The sequence below is a fragment of the Schistocerca americana genome, chromosome 5 (assembly GCF_021461395.2).
Source record: "Schistocerca americana isolate TAMUIC-IGC-003095 chromosome 5, iqSchAmer2.1, whole genome shotgun sequence".
Classification (NCBI taxonomy): domain Eukaryota; kingdom Metazoa; phylum Arthropoda; class Insecta; order Orthoptera; family Acrididae; genus Schistocerca; species Schistocerca americana.
In genome coordinates, this window is record NC_060123.1 from 530007655 (window position 1) to 530027517 (window position 19863).

Below are 19863 nucleotides of genomic sequence, written 5' to 3' on the forward strand. Positions count from 1 at the left end.
GATAACAACATGCTGTGTTCTGTTTGCTAAAAACTCTTCAATCCAGCCACACAGCTGGTCTGATATTCCGTAGGCTCTTACTTTGTTTATCAGGCGACAGTGCGGAACTGTATCGAACGCCTTCCGGAAGTCAAGAAAAATAGCATCTACCTGGGAGCCTGTATCTAATATTTTCTGGGTCTCATGAACAAATAAGGCGAGTTGGGTCTCACACGATCGCTGTTTCCGGAATCCATGTTGATTCCTACATAGTAGATTCTGGGTTTCCAGAAATGACATGACACGCGAGCAAAAAACATGTTCTAAAATTCTACAAGAGATCGACGTAAGAGATATAGGTCTATAGTTCTGCGCATCTGCTCGACGACCCTTCTTGAAGACTGGGACTATCTGTGCTCTTTTCCAATCATTTGGAACCCTCCGTTCCTCTAGAGACTTGCGGTACACGGCTGTTAGAAGGGGGGCAAGTTCTTTCGCGTACTCTGTGTAGAATCGAATTGGTATCCCGTCAGGTCCAGTGGACTTTCCTCTATTGAGTGATTCCAGTTGCTTTTCTATTCCTTGGACACTTATTTCGATGTCAGCCATTTTTTCGTTTGTGCGAGGATTTAGAGAAGGAACTGCAGTGCGGTCTTCCTCTGTGAAACAGCTTTGGAAAAAGGTGTTTAGTATTTCAGCTTTACGCGTGTCATCCTCTGTTTCAATGCCATCATCATCCCGTAGTGTCTGGATATGCTGTTTCGAGCCACTTACTGATTTAACGTAAGACCAGAACTTCCTAGGATTTTCTGTCAAGTCGGTACATAGAATTTTACTTTCGAATTCAATGAACGCTTCACGCATAGCCCTCCTTACGTTAACTTTGACATCATTTAGCTTCTGTTTGTCTGAGAGGTTTTGGCTGCGTTTAAACTTGGAGTGGAGCTCTCTTTGCTTTCGCAGTAGTTTCCTAACATTGTTGTTGTACCACGGTGGGTTTTTCCCGTCCCTCACAGTTTTACTCGGCACGTACCTGTCTAAAACGCATTTTACAATTGCCTTGAACTTTTTCCATAAACACTCAACATTGTCAGTGTCGGAACAGAAATTTTCGTTTTGATCTGTTAGGTAGTCTGAAATCTGCCTTCTATTACTCTTGCTAAACAGATAAACCTTCCTCCCTTTTTTTATATTCCTATTAACTTCCATATTCAGGGATGCTGCAACGGCCTTATGATCACTGATTCCCTGTTCTGTACATACAGATTCGAAAAGTTCGGGTCTGTTTGTTATCAGTAGGTCCAATATGTTATCTCCACGAGTCGGTTCTCTGTTTAATTGCTCGAGGTAATTTTCGGATAGTGCACTCAGTATAATGTCACTCGATGCTCTGTCCCTACCACCCGTCCTAAACATCTGAGTGTCCCAGTCTATATCTGGTAAATTGAAATCTCCACCTAAGACTATAACATGCTGAGAAAATTTATGTGAAATGTATTCCAAATTTTCTCTCAGTTGTTCTGCCACTAATGCTGCTGAGTCGGGAGGTCGGTAAAAGGAGCCAATTATTAACCTAGTTCGGTTGTTTAGTGTAACCTCCACCCATAATAATTCACAGGAACTATCCACTTCTACTTCACTACAGGATAAACTACTACTAACAGCGATGAACACTCCACCACCGGTTGCATGCAATCTATCCTTTCTAAACACCGTCTGTACCTTTGTAAAAATTTCGGGAGAATTTATCTCTGGCTTAAGCCAGCTTTCTGTACCTATAACGATTTCAGCTTCGGTGCTTTCTACCAGCGCTTGAAGTTCCGGTACTTTACCAACGCAGCTTCGACAGTTTACAATTACAATACCGATTGCTGCTTGGTCCCCGCATGTCCTGACTTTGCCCCGCATCCGTTGAGGCTGTTGCCCTTTCTGTACTTGCCCAAGGCCATCTAACCTAAAAAACCGCCCAGCCCACGCCACGCAACCCCTGCTACCCGTGTAGCCGCTTGTTGCGTGTAGTGGATCATGGGCAGATGCATTTTCTAAAGGGAAAAAAGAGACAGTAAGAAAATAAAATGATTCCTACACAAAAGATAAGGACAATCCAAAACTATGTGCTGTAGAATTCTTGATAATTACAATTTGAATTATTGTTAATTTTTTCTGAACAATAGGGCGAAAATGATTTGTTCAGAAATCATCCATGCCTCAGCTGAATTTTTAACTATCTTGTCACAGTGTAAATTTGCAGTTCAAGGTCAAAAGCTAGTTGTGCATGATGCAATGTTCTTGCATTTTTTTATGTAGTAGTTCACCTTGTTACAACTCCCTGGGCTCAGTGGTTGTTGTTATAACTTCAAGTTGAACAAATATATTTCAAGGAAGACGCAATACATGAAAGTCACAGATCAAGTAAACAGAGTAAGACGTGTGTACACTTTAACAGTCAAATCATAACTGAGTCCGAGTCTGGTGGCCGCTGGCTGGCTGGCCGCTTAGGTGGCACTGCTGCTGCATGGCTGGCAGACAGCGCCGCATGTAGAGGACACATGTAACTGCGCGGCGGCACTGTGAAAGAACGGCGAGTCACAACACTTTTCCCCCCTTTGAGGTTTTTGCACAGGTCTTGATGGAGGTGGCCTGTAGATTGCTAACATCCATAGGTGTTATTTGACTGGCCGTAAAGTCTCGAGGAGGAGGCTTCCCGTACGGACGGAAGTGTCCCCGATGATAATGGGTCAAGATGATAGGAGACGTGGGGGTCGAATCTGCTGGGGCCCCGAGCACCAATCTGCCTGTTGCGGCAAGTCCAGTTGTTATAACAGGAGACATGAGTGATGTGTCCGCGTCCGTAGTAGAAGGAGGCAAGTAGAGTTGCTCCGACATTTGATGGTCATCTGGTTCCTGCATGGGCATGTCTCCTGATGGCGTCAGTTCTTGTGCTGGCACCGATATGATGGTGAGAGGACTGCATTTTAAGTAACGAGAGATTCCAGTATCCTGAGCATCAGATAGAGCCGAAGGTGGTGTAGCGGCATCTGGAACAGGCGTTGCCGGCACACAAGGACGAAACTGGTCTGAATGATGCACAGCAACACCCGTGTCCATCTGGATTCCATACAGGCGTTGGCCACAGTGTCGTAAGATGCGCCCAGGACTTCATTTTGGCCGCCTGCTATATCCCCCGTACCCATACAAGGTCGTCGGTGGTGAAGTGGCCAAGCGAAGGCACCCGTGGCCATGAGGTGGAAGGCCGCAGAAGATGAAGTAGTATATGGGGCTGTTGGCCATGTAAGAGCTCAGCCGGGCTGTGGTCGCCCATGGGGCTGAAATGGTAAGGAGCCAGAAATTGGAGAAGCGCATCATCAGCAGCAGTAGAAGTCAGTAGTTTCCTCATCTGAGCCTTAAATGTGCGGCCCAGTCGTTCACCCTCACCGTTTGACTGAGGATGGAACGGAGAGGCCGTGACATGCATGACGCCGTGATGGGCACAAAAATCCTTAAAATCAGAAGCGGCAAATTGCGGACCATTATCAGTATCAAGAGTAGAGGGAAGGCCTTCCAAAGAGAAAATGCGAGCTAGAGTAATGGTGTATGCAGCGGTGGTAGGCGACGTGCAACAGACAATGAAAGGAAAGTTAGAGTAGGCGTCAATAACAAGAAGCCAATAAGTACCTAAAAAAGGTCCCACAAGGTCAGCATGAATACGCTCCCAGGGCTTCTCAGGCGAAGGCTACAGTGACAAAGATGACTTCGGGGCGGCGGCCTGTGATGCACAAGGGCCGCAGGCAGCGTCCATGTGTGCGATTTCAGAGTCGATGCCGGGCCAGTACATATGAAGGCATGCCAGCGATATTGTGCGAGAGACACCCCAGTGCCCTTGGTGAAGGAGGCGCAAGACTGAAGCACGCAAAGACGCAGGTACCACAACACGCGGCGATGCATTTTCGGTGGAAAGGAGAATAGCACCATCCCTAGCCGTGAGGCGGTAACGCAAAGCGTAGTAGTTCCGCAATGGATCAGAAGTCTTAGTGGACAGACGATCTGGCCAACCCTTCTGAATACAGCGTAAAACCTGGGAGAGGATAGGGTCAGAACCCGGAGCAGCCGCCAGCCGGTCCCCAGTGATGGGGAATCCGTCCACAACCCGCTGCTCTGCAACATCCAGTTGGAAACACAAAAGTTCGTCCCTGTTGAATGCCAGATCAGGACCCATGGGAAGGCGAGACAGTGCATCGGCATTCGCATGTTGAGCCGTCGGCTGGAAATGAATCTCATAATTGAAACAAGACAAGTAAAGAGCCCGACACTGGAGGCAGTGTGCAGCCTTGTCGGGAAGTGATGTTGATGGATGAAACAAGGAAACAAGTGGTTTGTGATCCGTAACAAGATGAAATTTGGATCCATAGAGAAAAACACCAAACTTATGAAGAGCATAAATAATGGCCAAAGCGTCTTTTTCAATTTGAGAATACTTTTGTTGGGCATCTGTGAGCGTTATGGAGGCATAAGCAATGGGTTTTTCAGAACTGTCAGAAAAAGGTGCGCAAGGTCTGCACCGACCCTGTATTGAGAGGCGTCCGTGGCAAGAACAAGATGTTGGCCAGAGCGATAAGTAGCCAGGCACGGAGCTTGTTTCAGCATAGTCTTCAATTTCTGGAAAGCCGCATCGCATGACGCGGACCAGTGAAAAGGCACATTTTTATGCAACAGGTGATGCAACGGCTGAGCCACTGAAGCAGAAGATGGTAAAAACTTGTGATAGTATGCTACTTTCCCCAAGAAGGCATGCAGTTCCTTAACAGATGTAGGGCAAGGAAGGGCATCGATCGCAGCAACAGTGTGCTGAAGCGGACGAATACCATCCCGAGAGAGTTGAAACCCCAAGTACGTGACAGATGCCTGAAAAAATTTTGATTTCTGAAGATTACACTTAAGACTGGCAGTCTGTAAGACATGAAAAAGTGTGAGGAGATTGTGAACATGTTCTTCAGTGGTGGAGCCAGTGACAACAATGTCGTCCTGGTAATTTATACACCCACGGACAGTGAGCAATAACTCTTCCAAGAATCGCTGAAAGAGAGCAGGGGTGCTGGCAACTCCGAATGGCAATCGTTGGTATTGATAGAGGCCGAAAGGCGTGTAAAGGAAACTGCTGGGAAACAGCGTCGAGAGGAAGTTGATGATAAGTTTCTGACAGGTCAAGTTTAGAAAAATACTGGCCTCCAGCAAGTTTAGTGAACAATTCTTCAGGTTGAGGCATAGGGTAAGTGTCGATAAGGCATTGAGCATTTACAGTGGCTATGAAATTGCCACAGAGACGTATATCACCATTTGGCTTACCAACAACATCGACACGAGAGGACCACTCACTGGAAGTGACAGGAAGCAAGATCCCTGGAACAGTGAGACAATCCAGCTCCCATTTGACCTGATCACGAAGAGCCACAGGAATGGTGTGAGCCCGAAAAAACTTAGGCTGAGCAGTGGGTTTGAGCATGATATGAGCTTCAAAGTCATTTGCACGGCCTAACCCAGGAGAAAAAAGGGACAAAAATGTCATTGACAAGGAATCCAATTGAGCATAACGAATAGCATCAGAGACGATACTGACAGAGTCATCTATGGAGAACCCCAAAACGCGAAAGGCATCGAAACCAAAAAGATTCTCTGCATTACTATGGTCGACCAGAAGTATGGGAACAGTGCAAACGACAGATTTGTAAGATACCTCAGCATCATATTGTCCCAAGAGAGAAATCTTCTGTTTATTGTGAGTCCGTAATTGCCTAGTGACAGGTGACAGGACAGCAGAACCAGTATCTACCTGCATGCAAACATCTCGACCAAGTATTTGGACAGTGAGGAATAACTGCCCTGAAAGGGAAGAAGTACAACTGACAGACAACACAGAATCAGAATCAGCATCATGTTCATGAACATCATGTATGCAGTCGGATTTGCAAACGGATGACACATGACCCCTTTTTTTTTTTTTTGCATTTGTGACACACAGCCCAACGTTGTGGACAATCTTCTCGTGCATGTTTTGTAAAACACCGCGGACATAAAGGAAGTTGCTGTGGGTTTTGCTGCAGTTTCTTAGAGGTTTTTTTTACGGTTAGGAGGAGGTTGCGCTTGGGAGCGTACTGCAGCCACGTCGGCCAGCGGGGACACGCCACACGCTTCGTCAACATTGCACAGAGGCTGTATTTCCCTGACTTCACCCCATGCCTCTATATGCACTCCAGTGGCGCGAGAAATTTCAAAAGACTGAGCAATGGATAGGACTTCATCTAGAGTCGGATTTGCCTACTGAAGGGTAAGTTGCCTAACTTCTTTGTCGGGCGCCGATCAGATAATAGCATCCCGTACCATGGAATTGGCGTAGGATTCTTTGTGAACTTCAGTAACAAATTGACACTTCTTACTGAGGCCGTGAAGTTCAGCAGCCCAAGCGTGATAGGATTGATTCAGTTGTTTTTGACAATGATAAAAGGCAACACGTGAGGCTACCGCATGCGTTTGCTTTTGAAAATAGGCGGACAGAAGTGAGCACATCTCAGCAAAGGACAAAGACGCAGGATCTTTCAAAGGATCCAATTGCGACAACAACCAATACATTTGAGGTGCAATCCATGAAAGGAACAGAGACTTACATGTTTGTTTGTCCACGACATGAAATGCCAAGAAGTGCTGTCTAAGACGTTTTTTGTAATCAGACCAGTCTTCCGCCATTTCGTCGTAAGAAGGAAAAGTAGGTAGAGACAACGACGAGAGACGCCCCGCATTTGATGCCGCGACAAAGTAACGAATAGCATTTTAGAGAAGCGTTTGCTGTTCTATGAGACCTTGCAATAGTTGCTACAAAGTAACCATGGAAACATGTTGATCAACAATGGAAAAGAAAAATCCCATCCTCGTTGCCAATTGTAATAACTTCAAGTTGAACAAATGTATTTCAAGGAAGACGCAATACGTGAAAGTCACAAATCAAGTAAACAGAATAAGACGTGTGTACACTTGAACAGTCAAATCATAACTGAGTCCGAGTCTATCGGCCGCTGGCTGGCTGGCCGCTGGCTGGCTGGCCGCTTAGGTGACGCTGCTGCTGCATGGCTGGCAGACAGTGCCGCATGTAGAGGACGCATGTAACTGCGCGGCGGCACTTTGAAAGATTGGCGAGTCACAGTTGTCATATGTCAGAATGACCGAAAGGTATGGTTTGGGAGAGATAGTGACTCACACCAAAGCATGCAGAGAAACATCGGAAAGTGTGTCATTGACTTTATTGCATCAAGGTACACAGCCAGCCTTTCACTGATCCCGGTGAAGGCACCATGCTGTGTGCGTGTGTGGCTCATTTTCAGTGCCAATGCTGGAATCCACTGCATCAGATCCTTGCAGATGTAGTGCACCTATTCACGCCATGGCAAGTGGCCACTGCATGTGCTGGCTGCACCAGTAGCCCACGACATGGCTGACTGCTTCCTCCAGTGCAGCTTGTGGACCCCATGTAGAGCACTGAAGGGAAACAGCCTCCACCATCATTGTAGTGAGCCTTAAGAGCTCTGGGCGTCTGTCCAGGGCAGCTTTGTCAACGGCTACAGTCAGATCTGTGCCCAGGGGCCCTATTCTGAATCGTTCATACCGATCGGTGTAGTAGTTTTGTCTCGGTAGTCATGTCATTTTCGGTTATTTATCGAAATATTCTATTCAGTAAACTTCTGAGACCTGTTACCAAACGGTCCTCCCCCGATTTTACAACAATTGTACCGAGAGGTTTTGGATTTCGGTGTGACCCTGTTGATCAGTGAGCTGTGGTTTATGTACACCTATAATTTGTTATTTTAAACACATTTAGCGGTTTTAGCTTTGGATTTAGTGATTGTGTTACTAAAGAATCACCAGAGGACACATCTTGTTGGAAAGTGAGTTCATAATAGACTATTTTCCTTTGTGAGAAATATGGTTAGGTTAGGTTGTTACTGTGAATGATTACATAAAAAAAACGTTTTCTGTCAATATTCTCTCAAAATACGTGTTATTTTTATGCAGATAAGAGTTTAAACATCATTCGATATCAAGACATCAGCTCTGCTTACATCTATTACGTTAATGTGAACTGGCGTTACTAGTGACTTTGTGTACTTTTTTCCACAGATGGTTTAGTTAGTAATTATCGAAACCTGTTTACAACTTTCAAGTAACAATGGAAAGCAATTATGGGAAGCCTGATATTGGAAACCTTTAACAGTATCACGCATTTATGACTTACGCAGCACCATTTGGCAATGAAGTCAGCCTAGGTTCCTCAACACAATATTACGAGAATTGAGCTCTAAGTTTCTGTTGTTTGGCGTGGCCAAGTTCCGTTTCAGCCGCGCTGGCAAGTGGGCGCTGTTAAACTGTTGCGCTGCACTTCCGTGCTTACATCACTGTACTTGTGCTTCGCTGAGTGCCGTCCGTCCGTTAATCTCCGTGTTCGTTCCTATTCCTTGTGATCTGATCACTCTTTCTGGTCTTGCTGCTACTAATTGGAATTTCGGTTGTTTAACCAAAATTGCTTCGCTGTATTAACCATGGCTACGAACCTCAGGAAGAATACTCCGGTATTTGCTTTTGACAATGAATCCCCTGTTCAGCCGACATCCCTGGAAATAGATGACTGGATTACACAGGTAATTGGTCTAAATTCTGAAACCGTCCATACCTGGCAACTGGATCAGGAAACATACTGTGTTTTTGTCAAGTTAATCAGTGCTTCAACTGTTGATAAAGTGTTACGAAAGTGGGGCTATGAAGTAGATTTTATCCATAGAAATGGTTATAAAAGTAAGGTTTCCATCTATAGAGCCGACATTCATTACAAAACCGTTCATGTCTTGAATTTTCCCATTGAAATTGAAAATGATAAGGTTAAGGAAGCTCTTTCAAACTACGGAGACGTTAAATCAATTGCAAATGAAAGATGGTTGCCTCGCTTTAAACTGCAGTGTTTCAACGGGATCCGCTGTGTAGAGATGGACGTTAAGACGAATATTCCGTATCACACAACTGTTTGTGGGTATAAGGCACAAATTGTTTATACAGGTCAGGAAGCTACATGTAATATATGTAACGAAACTGGCCACTTCAGACTGGAATGTCCATGGCGAACTGTTGTTCTTAGAAGTAATTTGATACAGCGTCAGGAGCTTATCTTAAATGATCTATTACCAAACAATATCACGGAATCAACTGGTTGAGTGTGTTAATGCAGTGGGCCAAGCTGATGACTTCCTTGTTGATAACAGTCAGTTTCCCCCATTAACAACAAAAGGAAACCCTGTCGCCACTGCTCGTGAAACTGAAATGCAACAGAAAAACGACCTCTGGAGATAACTGATAGTTGTTCAGAGGACGAGCTGTCTTATTCCACTCCCTCACTTTGCAAGCAAAAACAGTGCGATGAGGAGGAAGAGGAACCTGAAGGCAAAATGCGAATGGAAAGTAATGAACAGAAAGATAACACACATATGGTACCAGAAAATGAAGGGGATATAAACAGCATTAATTTGCAAGAAACAACAGGTGCAGTAGCCGATTGCAAAGATCAGCAGCTATCTGTTAATAAACAAATTCAGGGAGAGGTTGCAAAACTGCATCTCCATTTGTTTCCCTATGTCAGGAAGTGAGTGAAATTAATAAAGAACGAGGGAGTGGTGGCCAAACTGAAATCACGGTCAACATTGAAGGGCAGGCGCCGGCAACCAAAATTGCGAAAGCATCTGCTGCTGCTCCATATAAGCCACAAAGTAAAATACCGATGCAACCAAAATGAGCATGTAGCTCGTAACCAAGGGAAGGGAAAATTCGGTAGGGGCGACCCAAGCCCAAAGAATTTCGGTCCGAAACGGTCCTACACGAATCACTGGAGGAAATCAGTCTGCTTGCGGTACAAGAGAAAACATCAGCAGTAGAAAAAAAAAACGGGACAGTAACTAATAAACTGCTTGAAGTGTTATTCTATGTTCAGCCTTCCGAGAAAACTGTTACAGCTTAACTGATCCCTGAACCACAGGAAACTAAATTAGTTCATCAAAACAACTACATAGTGACAGCACAATGACGCAATCTTATTCTGTCACCACTATAAACATAAATAAAATTATGACCAGTTTGAGATTATCGGCCCTTAAGAAATTATTTTGTATGAATCCACGACTGATATTGCCCTGTTACAAGAAGTTCTAATTTCGGATTTGGTAATTCCCGGTTTTGTCAGTTTCATGAATGTGTCTCCTGAAAGAAGTTTTGGAACAGCTATTTTGGTGAGGGAAGGGATTACAGTAAGTGAGGTGGAACGACTGGAATCCGGAAGGGGAATAGGACTAAATATCTATGATATGACTATCATCAACTTGTACGCCCCTTCAGGAAGTTCTCATCAAACTGACAGTGTTCGTGTCTTCAAAGATGACCTGATATACTTGTTAAGGAAAACTCCAAGACAGTTATTGCTTGGAGCTGATTTTAATTGTGTTTTAAATCGAAAAGATCAGTTACCTAATATCAATTTCTCAAGTGAACTGAAACAACTAGCTACTGGCTTAAAATTAAAGGGTATATGGGAAATCAAATATCCCTCCATTGTTGATTTCACTTATGTCATGGCAACATCACGTAGCAGGATTGATAGACTATTCATTTCTAAAAATATGCCACTGCTATTGACTGGTAGGTTAAAATGGCAAAGCCAAAGTTGAGGAAGGTTCTTATCCAATACAGTGCCCAAAGAGAAAGGGATATGAAATGCACTGTGGAATATTACTATTCCGTTTTGAGAGATCTATATGATCAAGTCTCAGCAGGTTCCTCACTTCGGATAGCAGTAGATTGATTTTGTATGTTCTGGCTCACTAGCTCAATTTTATAAAAAATAATAAATTGTTCTTTAACACTCACAATTATTTATTTTTCACAAAATTGACCAAGTTATCCAGAACATACAAAATGAATCTACTATCCCTTTTACCTAATTATAATATAATATAATATTATATAATCTAACATAACATAATGTAATATAATATAATAATAACTATAATAAAAAATCATTTATTTTACATACATTTCCCATAGGTGAATCTAATGTAATTAAATAAATTAGGTAATTAACTATAATTTTTAAAAAACAATTTTTAAACACGGCATTTTTTACATCATTTTCTTACATCAAAAAATTGTCCTATTTTTCAATTTTGTGAAAAACGTGTTTTTTCAAATTATTTTAAAGAATAAGTATATAAAAATCATTTTTTACAACTTTTTCTTGGCGCCAAGGATTGTCCTATTTTTGACTTTTGTGAAAAACGAGTTTTTTTAAATAATTTTCAAAACAATTTTTAAAAAAGCTTTTTTACATTATTTGCTTAGTCCCAAAAACTATCCTATATTCCGACTTTCGCTAAAAAGGTTCTTTTTAATTATTTTCGAAATAAATTTTTAAAAAAGCATTTTATAACATTTTCTTAACCCCAAAAAATTGTCCTATTTTTGATTTAGTGAAAAACTTGTTTTTTTTAAATTATATTAAAGAATAAGTACATAAAACTATTTACTTTCTGCTTTAGCAGCCATAAGATTGTATAGGTGAGGTAAATATGATTTCAGGATGTAAATTTTTAGACTCTGGTGTTTTTAAAAAGTCTAAGTCGGATAGGTAAGAAAATTACTTTACTGTCAGCTACTATTTGAATGCAAGTAAATTAAATAAAAAAAATAATTTTTTAAAGAATTTCACATTGTTAACTCTACATCATGAAATTCATTATTTCTATTTTTAAGTTTCTTCATTCCTTTACATTTCAGATTAATTTGTCCTTTTTTAATTACTAATATATTTATTTTTATTATTTGGTATTAGATCTATTTCTTTATCATCATAACCAAGTTGTTTTACAAAAAGATGTGAAACATAAACATATAAATCATATTAATAAATAGGTACAAATGCAGGTTGTTTTAGTTTTAAATTAAACGCATTACAAAATGCAGCAATATATTTTCCAGTTAAGTGATCATGATGATGAACTTTTTTATTCTCTTTTGTATAAGGACATTTACAGTGTACAACTTTAGATTTAAGAAACATTTTGTATTCATCAATCGTAAGTGGTTTCATTTCTTCAATTACACAATATATTGTTCCAATTTATTCAGCTTCTTGTTTTTACATTCTACAAATTTTTTATGACAATTTGGTCCTCATAAACAACAGGATCTTTGTAATTTCCATGTACATATTTAATATAATAACAAAATCCACCTCATTCATGTTTTGATATTTCATCGTATATGGTGTTTCGGGATTGGGTTCACAATTATCCATTTTTAAAAGTAAACTTTCAAAATCAGTATATATTACAAATGGAACCTTTTGTGTAAATTGATAATTTTTAAACTATACTTATTCTCCTTCACATGGCATTTCAACTTTTAATGGTTTATTAGTTAAACAATTTTTTGTGTGTTCATCTAATATTTCTCTACTATTAAAATGAAGTAAACATAAATCAAGAACCGATTTTACTTCAGTATGTTTAATCATTTGACTTGATACAAGTCAAGATATATTTTTTATGTAACAATATTGTGAATTATTATCTTTCTTGAAATAAAGTTGACTTACATGTATTTCTTTTTTAGATTTTGTTATTTTTAATGGATACACTTGATAATTTTCATCTTCATCATCAAATGAATAAACATTAATAGATACATTAATTATATTTTCAACTTTTTTTATCGAGATCAAGGACAACATCTTTATATTTTGTTGTCTTTCAGCATTTTTATCTACAGGAAACAAAGCTCATTTTATAGCCCACAGAAAACGTTTTTGATCATTATTTTTCACATTAACACATGCTTTTTTATTTTTATATTATCTGGTAAATCAATATAAGATGATCCTCTTAGACAAACATATTTATTAATTGCTAGTTTTAAACCAATTATAATATTTAATGACCATAATGATCCTTGTGGTTGAAAATATGTCTTTTACGATATTTGTTTTTTTTTATTAAAATCATTTTCTGTTAAAATTGTATAGTTTGGTGTTTGTTGTCCAAATTCTTGCACCTTTTCATTTATTTCATTAGTTTGTAGTTTATATTCACAATATAAATTAAAATTTATCTTTAGATCGTGATTTACTTTCAAATACTCTTTAACAATCTTAAAAAATTTTTGTTTTTACTGCATTTAAGAAATGATTAGGATCAAGTACATCTATAATATTTTCTAAATTAATAGTTTGTAATTTGTCTGCAAATGCCTTTTCAACTAAGTAATCTTAATGGTGTTTCTATCTTTTGATTTTACAAGTATATTTGTAGAAAATGGGAATATTCTTCTTAGTGAATTATCATCTTTAGTTAGAAAAACAACATAAATATCATAATATGGTAACTTTTTCCAAAGATTATCACTTACTTGGATATTATTATTTTTAACAATATTTGTTTGATTATCTCTTACTGCTTTGGGTATATAAATATTTACAATATTTTAATATTTTTTACTTGTTACACTTAGATAATTTTTATAATTTTCACTTACTTCAGACGTATTATAATTTTTAACAATATTTGTATTATCTTCACTTACTACAGATGTATTATTTCTACCAATATTGGATGATTACTTATAATAATCGAACAATTACTAATAATAATTCTAATTAGGACAGCTTTACATAAACTTGAACATCCTCATAAATTATTTACTCTACAAAATTCACCAAGTCTTGCAACAGTATATCGTTATAATTGATTGGCAACTTGTTCTAGTTGAACAGCAATGTTACTTTCCATTTTGCCCTTTTATTTATTACAACAAAATTTATTAGATTTGAAAAAAATATTTCTTGTATAAAGTCATAATTAATTAATAGATGGACAAGGATTATTATTTAATAAATAATTAACCAAAAAGAGAATTAGTTTAACAATCAATTAGTTTTCAAAGAATTAATTTAACAATCAACTAGTTTTGAAACATTTAATTTCACAATCAATTAGTTTATGAACAACTAATTTATTATATACTTTAACAATCAATTAGTTATAAACAATTAGTTTTACAATCAATAAGTTTATTAGTTAGTTTAAAAATCAATTAGTTAGCTCATGTATTTATTACAAAAACATGCATTAGATTTGTAAAAATTATATTTATTAAATAAAAATGATATTTATTTAATAGATTCATAGATAGTTAATCATAACGGATTATTATTTAAAGTTAAAGTTTTCTTATTCTGAATATATACTAAGGTACATTTCTTACATTTATTATTATGATTATCTTTATCTGATGGATTTATTTAAAAACAATTTAAATCTTTAATTCCTTGACATATTTTACATTTCTTTTTTTCTTCATTGCCAACTTCTTCATTATTCACTGTAGATTCATTTTCAATTTTCATACCTTCTTCATATGGAATTGGTCTTACATGTTCCTTAAAATAATGTGTGGCAACACTTTTTCCACATACACTATGAATTTAATTTTTATTTAAACATAGTCTACATATAGTTGTATAACTATATGATATAAGGTGAACATCAACAAAAGCAAAATGAGGATAATGGAATGTAGTCAAATTAAGTCGGGTGATGCTGAGGGAATTAGATTAGGAAATGAGACACTTAAAGTTGTAAAGGAGTTTTGCTATTTGGGGAGCAAAATAACTGATGATGGTCGAAGTAGAGAGGATATAAAATGTAGACTGGCAATGGCAACGAAAGCGTTTCTCAAGAAGAGAAATTTGCTAACATCGACTATAGTTCTACAAAGTGGACAATTTTCTTTTTCCTTTAACCATCATCAATACATTCTTTATGAAAAATATAATTGCAATTTGTTTTAACAAACTGATTAATATTTTCATCACTTAAACAAATATGACATCAATATCTTTTTCATATACCAAAATTAGTACTTAACTTTCTTTTAGTTTAGATCGCATTTCATTTTGGTTCTCCATTTATAAGAAATAATTTTTATTAAAAGTTAAATTCTTTAATTAGTTTACTGTATCTTTCAATATATTTATTATTTTATGAGTTAATTCAGATGTTTCATGACAATCAATACCAAACAAAGATAAATGAGTTGTATCAGTTCTAAGTTTTTTTTGTAAATTGGCTGTATTCATAGAAAATATAATCTTTGAAAAAATACAACAAACCGTTTGGGCATCTAAACGCTGAATTCATATTTAGTGTTAATACTGGATATTTTCTTGTTATAGTTTCCCGTGATTTCTTTGTAAAATTACATTAACTAATTCTATTCGTTAAACAATAAAAATGTTCTACCTGAATAAGTGTTTACTATACTATTCAATAAAAAAATTTACCAAATCCTATTGTAGTTATTTGTTTTGGATATCGCGAAATTAATTGTAATGTGTGTAAATTTACTATATAAAACTTGTCAACAAATATGTCACTATCACCATTTTGTCTTTGATATATTCCATCTATTTTTTTTAAATCTTGGGGTAAAAATGTGAACCAATTGGTTATTAATTGTGCTTTATTCTCATTTATCGAAACCCACTTATAATGAAAAATATACAAAATCCCACTTGCAAATAGTAGGTGATCAAATTTTTTAAGTTCACTTAATGATTCAATTGGTATAGGTGACATAATAGTAGCAGTAGTTGTTGTTTTTGTTGTTGGTGGTGCTGTATTTGTTTGTTTTCCATATAAACTTTGAATGGAATCCATGTCGTCTTGAGATAATTCTACATGTGAACCATTATAGTAAGGATACATTATTGATTCAAATACATCTGAATGTTCTAAGCCTAATGCATGACCAATTTCATTTACTATAACTTCAAATAGATTTGTTTGATATTTTGGTGTATTTTTATCAATTTACAAGTACCAGTTTTCATGTTTATCTATATGTATTTGTAATGGATCATTATTCCTATTTGGAAAAAAGCTGACCTAACACATTTCCTTTTCCATCTTACTCCTTACGGCAACGTTGACCATTACATTCATATAAATGTATTCGTCTTTTACCAGTAGTAAAAATATCAGGATCATTGACATCATGGATAAACTGAATACCACTATGTTTCTGCCATAAACTATAAGCCGCATTTGTTAATTCTAATACTTTTTTATTTGTTCCTTTATAATTCTATTTTATATTCTTTTTAATCCATTTATACATACTAGTTCTATAACTGTCAAATGATTCTCTTACACCACATCTTGGGTTGTTCATAAAATGTAACGTTTCTTCTTTTAACTCTCCAGTAACCTCAAGATTGTTAGTTGAAAAAACATTATTGATTCTCTTAATAAATCATCACTAACTTGGGTTATTGCAGCTTTTGTTCGAAATATCTAATTAACCAAAATAAATTAAATATTTAGCTGCCTTATTCTTTTGCAGTTCTAAGCCCCGTGCAGCTACTACTATTTTCACAAACAGCAATAACACAAATAATATACATAATAACACAATAATACAATACATGCATTTTATTCGCTTACAATTTAATTCAATCAGAAATACAAACTACAAATTTCACATAATATTTATTCTTGCAAAACTAATAAGAAAATTTTCTCTTAAATGGTATCAATAGTAGATATTTTCAACAACAAGTTTACCTACAACAATAAACAAGTTTTTATGGTTATTGGTAAAGGAAATAATCCATGGTTTAAAGCAAAAAATGTTGATGAAGATGATAAAGAATTATTAGAAAATCTTAGACCATCCAATTTGGACGATCTCTGATATAATGAAAAAAACACTATATTCAGTAGCAATCAGGATTATATTCAATGATTTTATCTTCTAAAGAAGATGAAGCTAAACAATTTAAAAATGGGTTACTCATGAAATTTTACCATAAAATCGAAAACATGGCGAATATAAGATTAGAATGGAGATGATTGATGCTTACAAAAAATAAAATAAAACACAAAGATAATTGATACAACAACTACAAGAATTGAATAAATTAAACACAGAAATAATATAATTAAAAGATGGTAGAATTGAAATGAAAGATGATTGTATACAAAATTTGAGAGAAACAGTTAATATTGCTTCGGAAATAACAGGTAAAATAAAGTAAGAAATAAATAGTTTATTGCCACATGTAGTTCCTAAAACAATTGATGACAGTTGAAGACCAACATTCATTCTTTCCAAATTATTTGATGATGGATGTGAATATAGCTATTATGTCATTAGACACAACGAAAAATTTACATAAACTACTATATAAAATCGAAGATAGACATCCAAATTGTGAAGAAATGTTAAGATTCTATTATAATCCTAGTTCAATAAACCTATATCACAGAATGAAAGATAATATGAGGACTGTCTGTCATATGAACTATTTGAATATTTTGAATAACTATACACAAGAGCAATGGATTAGTGATATAATTAGTCTTAATCAAACTGAACTACTGTAAAATAACTTTATTTACCCAACTGTTATGTGAATTATCAAAACCTAACCAAATAACATAAACTTTATTATCTTTCTTTTTTAAAACTTTTTCAACTAAGTATACATCTGGATATTTCGTTTTATGTAGTTCTTTTTCATGAAAAGTTTCTTTTATATCTTTTAATGTATATATAATTGGGTTAGAATGAATAACATCTTCAATTTCAAACACTTCTGTTGACCAATTTGCTGTATATCCTTTTTCATAAAGACCTTTAAGTTTACTAATTCTCGCTTTATCACCTTTTCTAAATTTTTGCTTTCTCATTAGCGTCAGCTGATGCAGACTTTAGTCTGCAACTAGATATAATGTTACTAATTTTTAAATCTTCTTCATTATCTTCTATTGGTTTCATTTTTATAGTTGATTGTTTTGTATTATTATATTCATCAATTAGACCCTTAACTAAATTTATTCCCTTATAAGTTCCTTGTAAAGCAAATTTCTTCCACATTCTTTCTTCAAGTGTTCTGTTAAATCGTTCAACAACAGATGCTTTTAATTCTGAAAAAGTTGAATAATGATTAATGTTATATTTCTTTAATAATTCTTTAAATTCCTTATTATTAAATTCTTTACCATTATCTGTTTGTAAATCATGTGGCTGACTAATGATAAGTATTTTTTGGAAAGCATCAACTATATTTTTAGCTGTTTTATCTTTAATAGGAACAGCCCTTACAAATTTCGAAAAGACATCATTAACAGTCAATACATATTTATATCCTCATTTATTTTAGAAATACCTCTTAAAATACTAGAATCAAGAAATAACATTTATTCTTTTTAAATTCTTTCTCATTGGTTTATGTAATTCATTAATTATTTCATCACTAATATTATTCTTATTTAAAACTTCACCAGCACTATCAAAATTTTTTTAACAAATTTACTCTATTTACTTTTACATACTGTACAAATACCTTCAATTCTTTGTCTATCGTTTTTAGTTGTTTCTCTATGTGGATTATGTGTATCAGTAACCTTTTTACACTTTAAACAGTAAATACAATAGTCATGTGAAGTATGATTTTACATTTATATATATAAAAATTTAAATAGATTAAAAACGTTTAATAAAGTTAAAATTAATCTGATTTTTCCAATACTTTTTTATCCAAGCAATTTTTAATTTCTGATGCTAATTATTTAACATAACTTTCTACTTAATCAATTTTATTTAATGCATTAACAAGATATCTTTTTGTGTTGTTTATTTCTTTATTATTATGTTCCGATATGCCATCTACTGTATAATTCCATTTATTTGGTTTAACTCTGAAAGAATCTTGTTATATTCTTCTTTATTAACGTAGTTTTAAAAGCTTTTTCTATTTCCATTTTTGTAAAAAATTCTTAAAAGTGTTTAATTTATCTTGATGAATCTGATTGTTTTCATTAATTTGTGTATTGTTGACATAGTTATTAAATTGTGTTAGAATGCTTGTGTATTGAGGTTTTGTAACATATTCCTTTTCTAAGTATTGTTTAGTAACAGCATCATAATCACTAATTCGATCTTTTAAATCTACTAATCTTCTACCTTTAAAACCAACATAAGATTTAGTTACTTTAAAAATTCCATGTAATTCTTTGTTAAGTTGTTTAATAACACTTTCTATTTTTGGATCAAGTTTTGCATATAGTTGTTCAGTTAAGTCTGATAATGTATTTCCATTACCTTTAGTGTGCGGCTTATTTCCAAAACTTTCCATTTATTAAATCTGAAATATCATTGAAATTATAATTCTCACATAACGAATAAACACAAATGACCACAAAATACTTCATCAAAAAATTTGTATTCTTCCTGTTTTGTAGTATAGTTCATTTTTTCCTATTTTTTGGTATATTATTTTTTATCTTTTTTAGAATTATTTTTATAGTAACAAATTAAATGTGTACCAGGATTCTCAGATGTATTTAAATTAACTATACCACATTCAATTTTAAATGATATATTTACTAATTCATCAATCATGTATACACACGAAAGTGTTTCAGTTTTAATTGTTTAGTATTTTCTTCTTTATCATAATTACTTTTTACATTAGGATATTTATCAATTACTTTGCCAATTTTTTTTCGTTTTCTTTATTCCAGTTCCAGCTTTCTTTTCCATTTCTAAGTTATGTCTTTTTTGTTCTTCTAATTCTTTATCAGCTTTCTTCTTATTTATAACTGCATTTGCAATTGCTAAGGTCTATCAGCTAGAGAACCAATTGTTACTAAATAAGGTAATGCAGCTAATAATAATCCACCTTCATGTTGTGTTAGTCCTTTACCATCTTTCTTTTTTGTTAACTACTCAATATTTTTTTTAGCA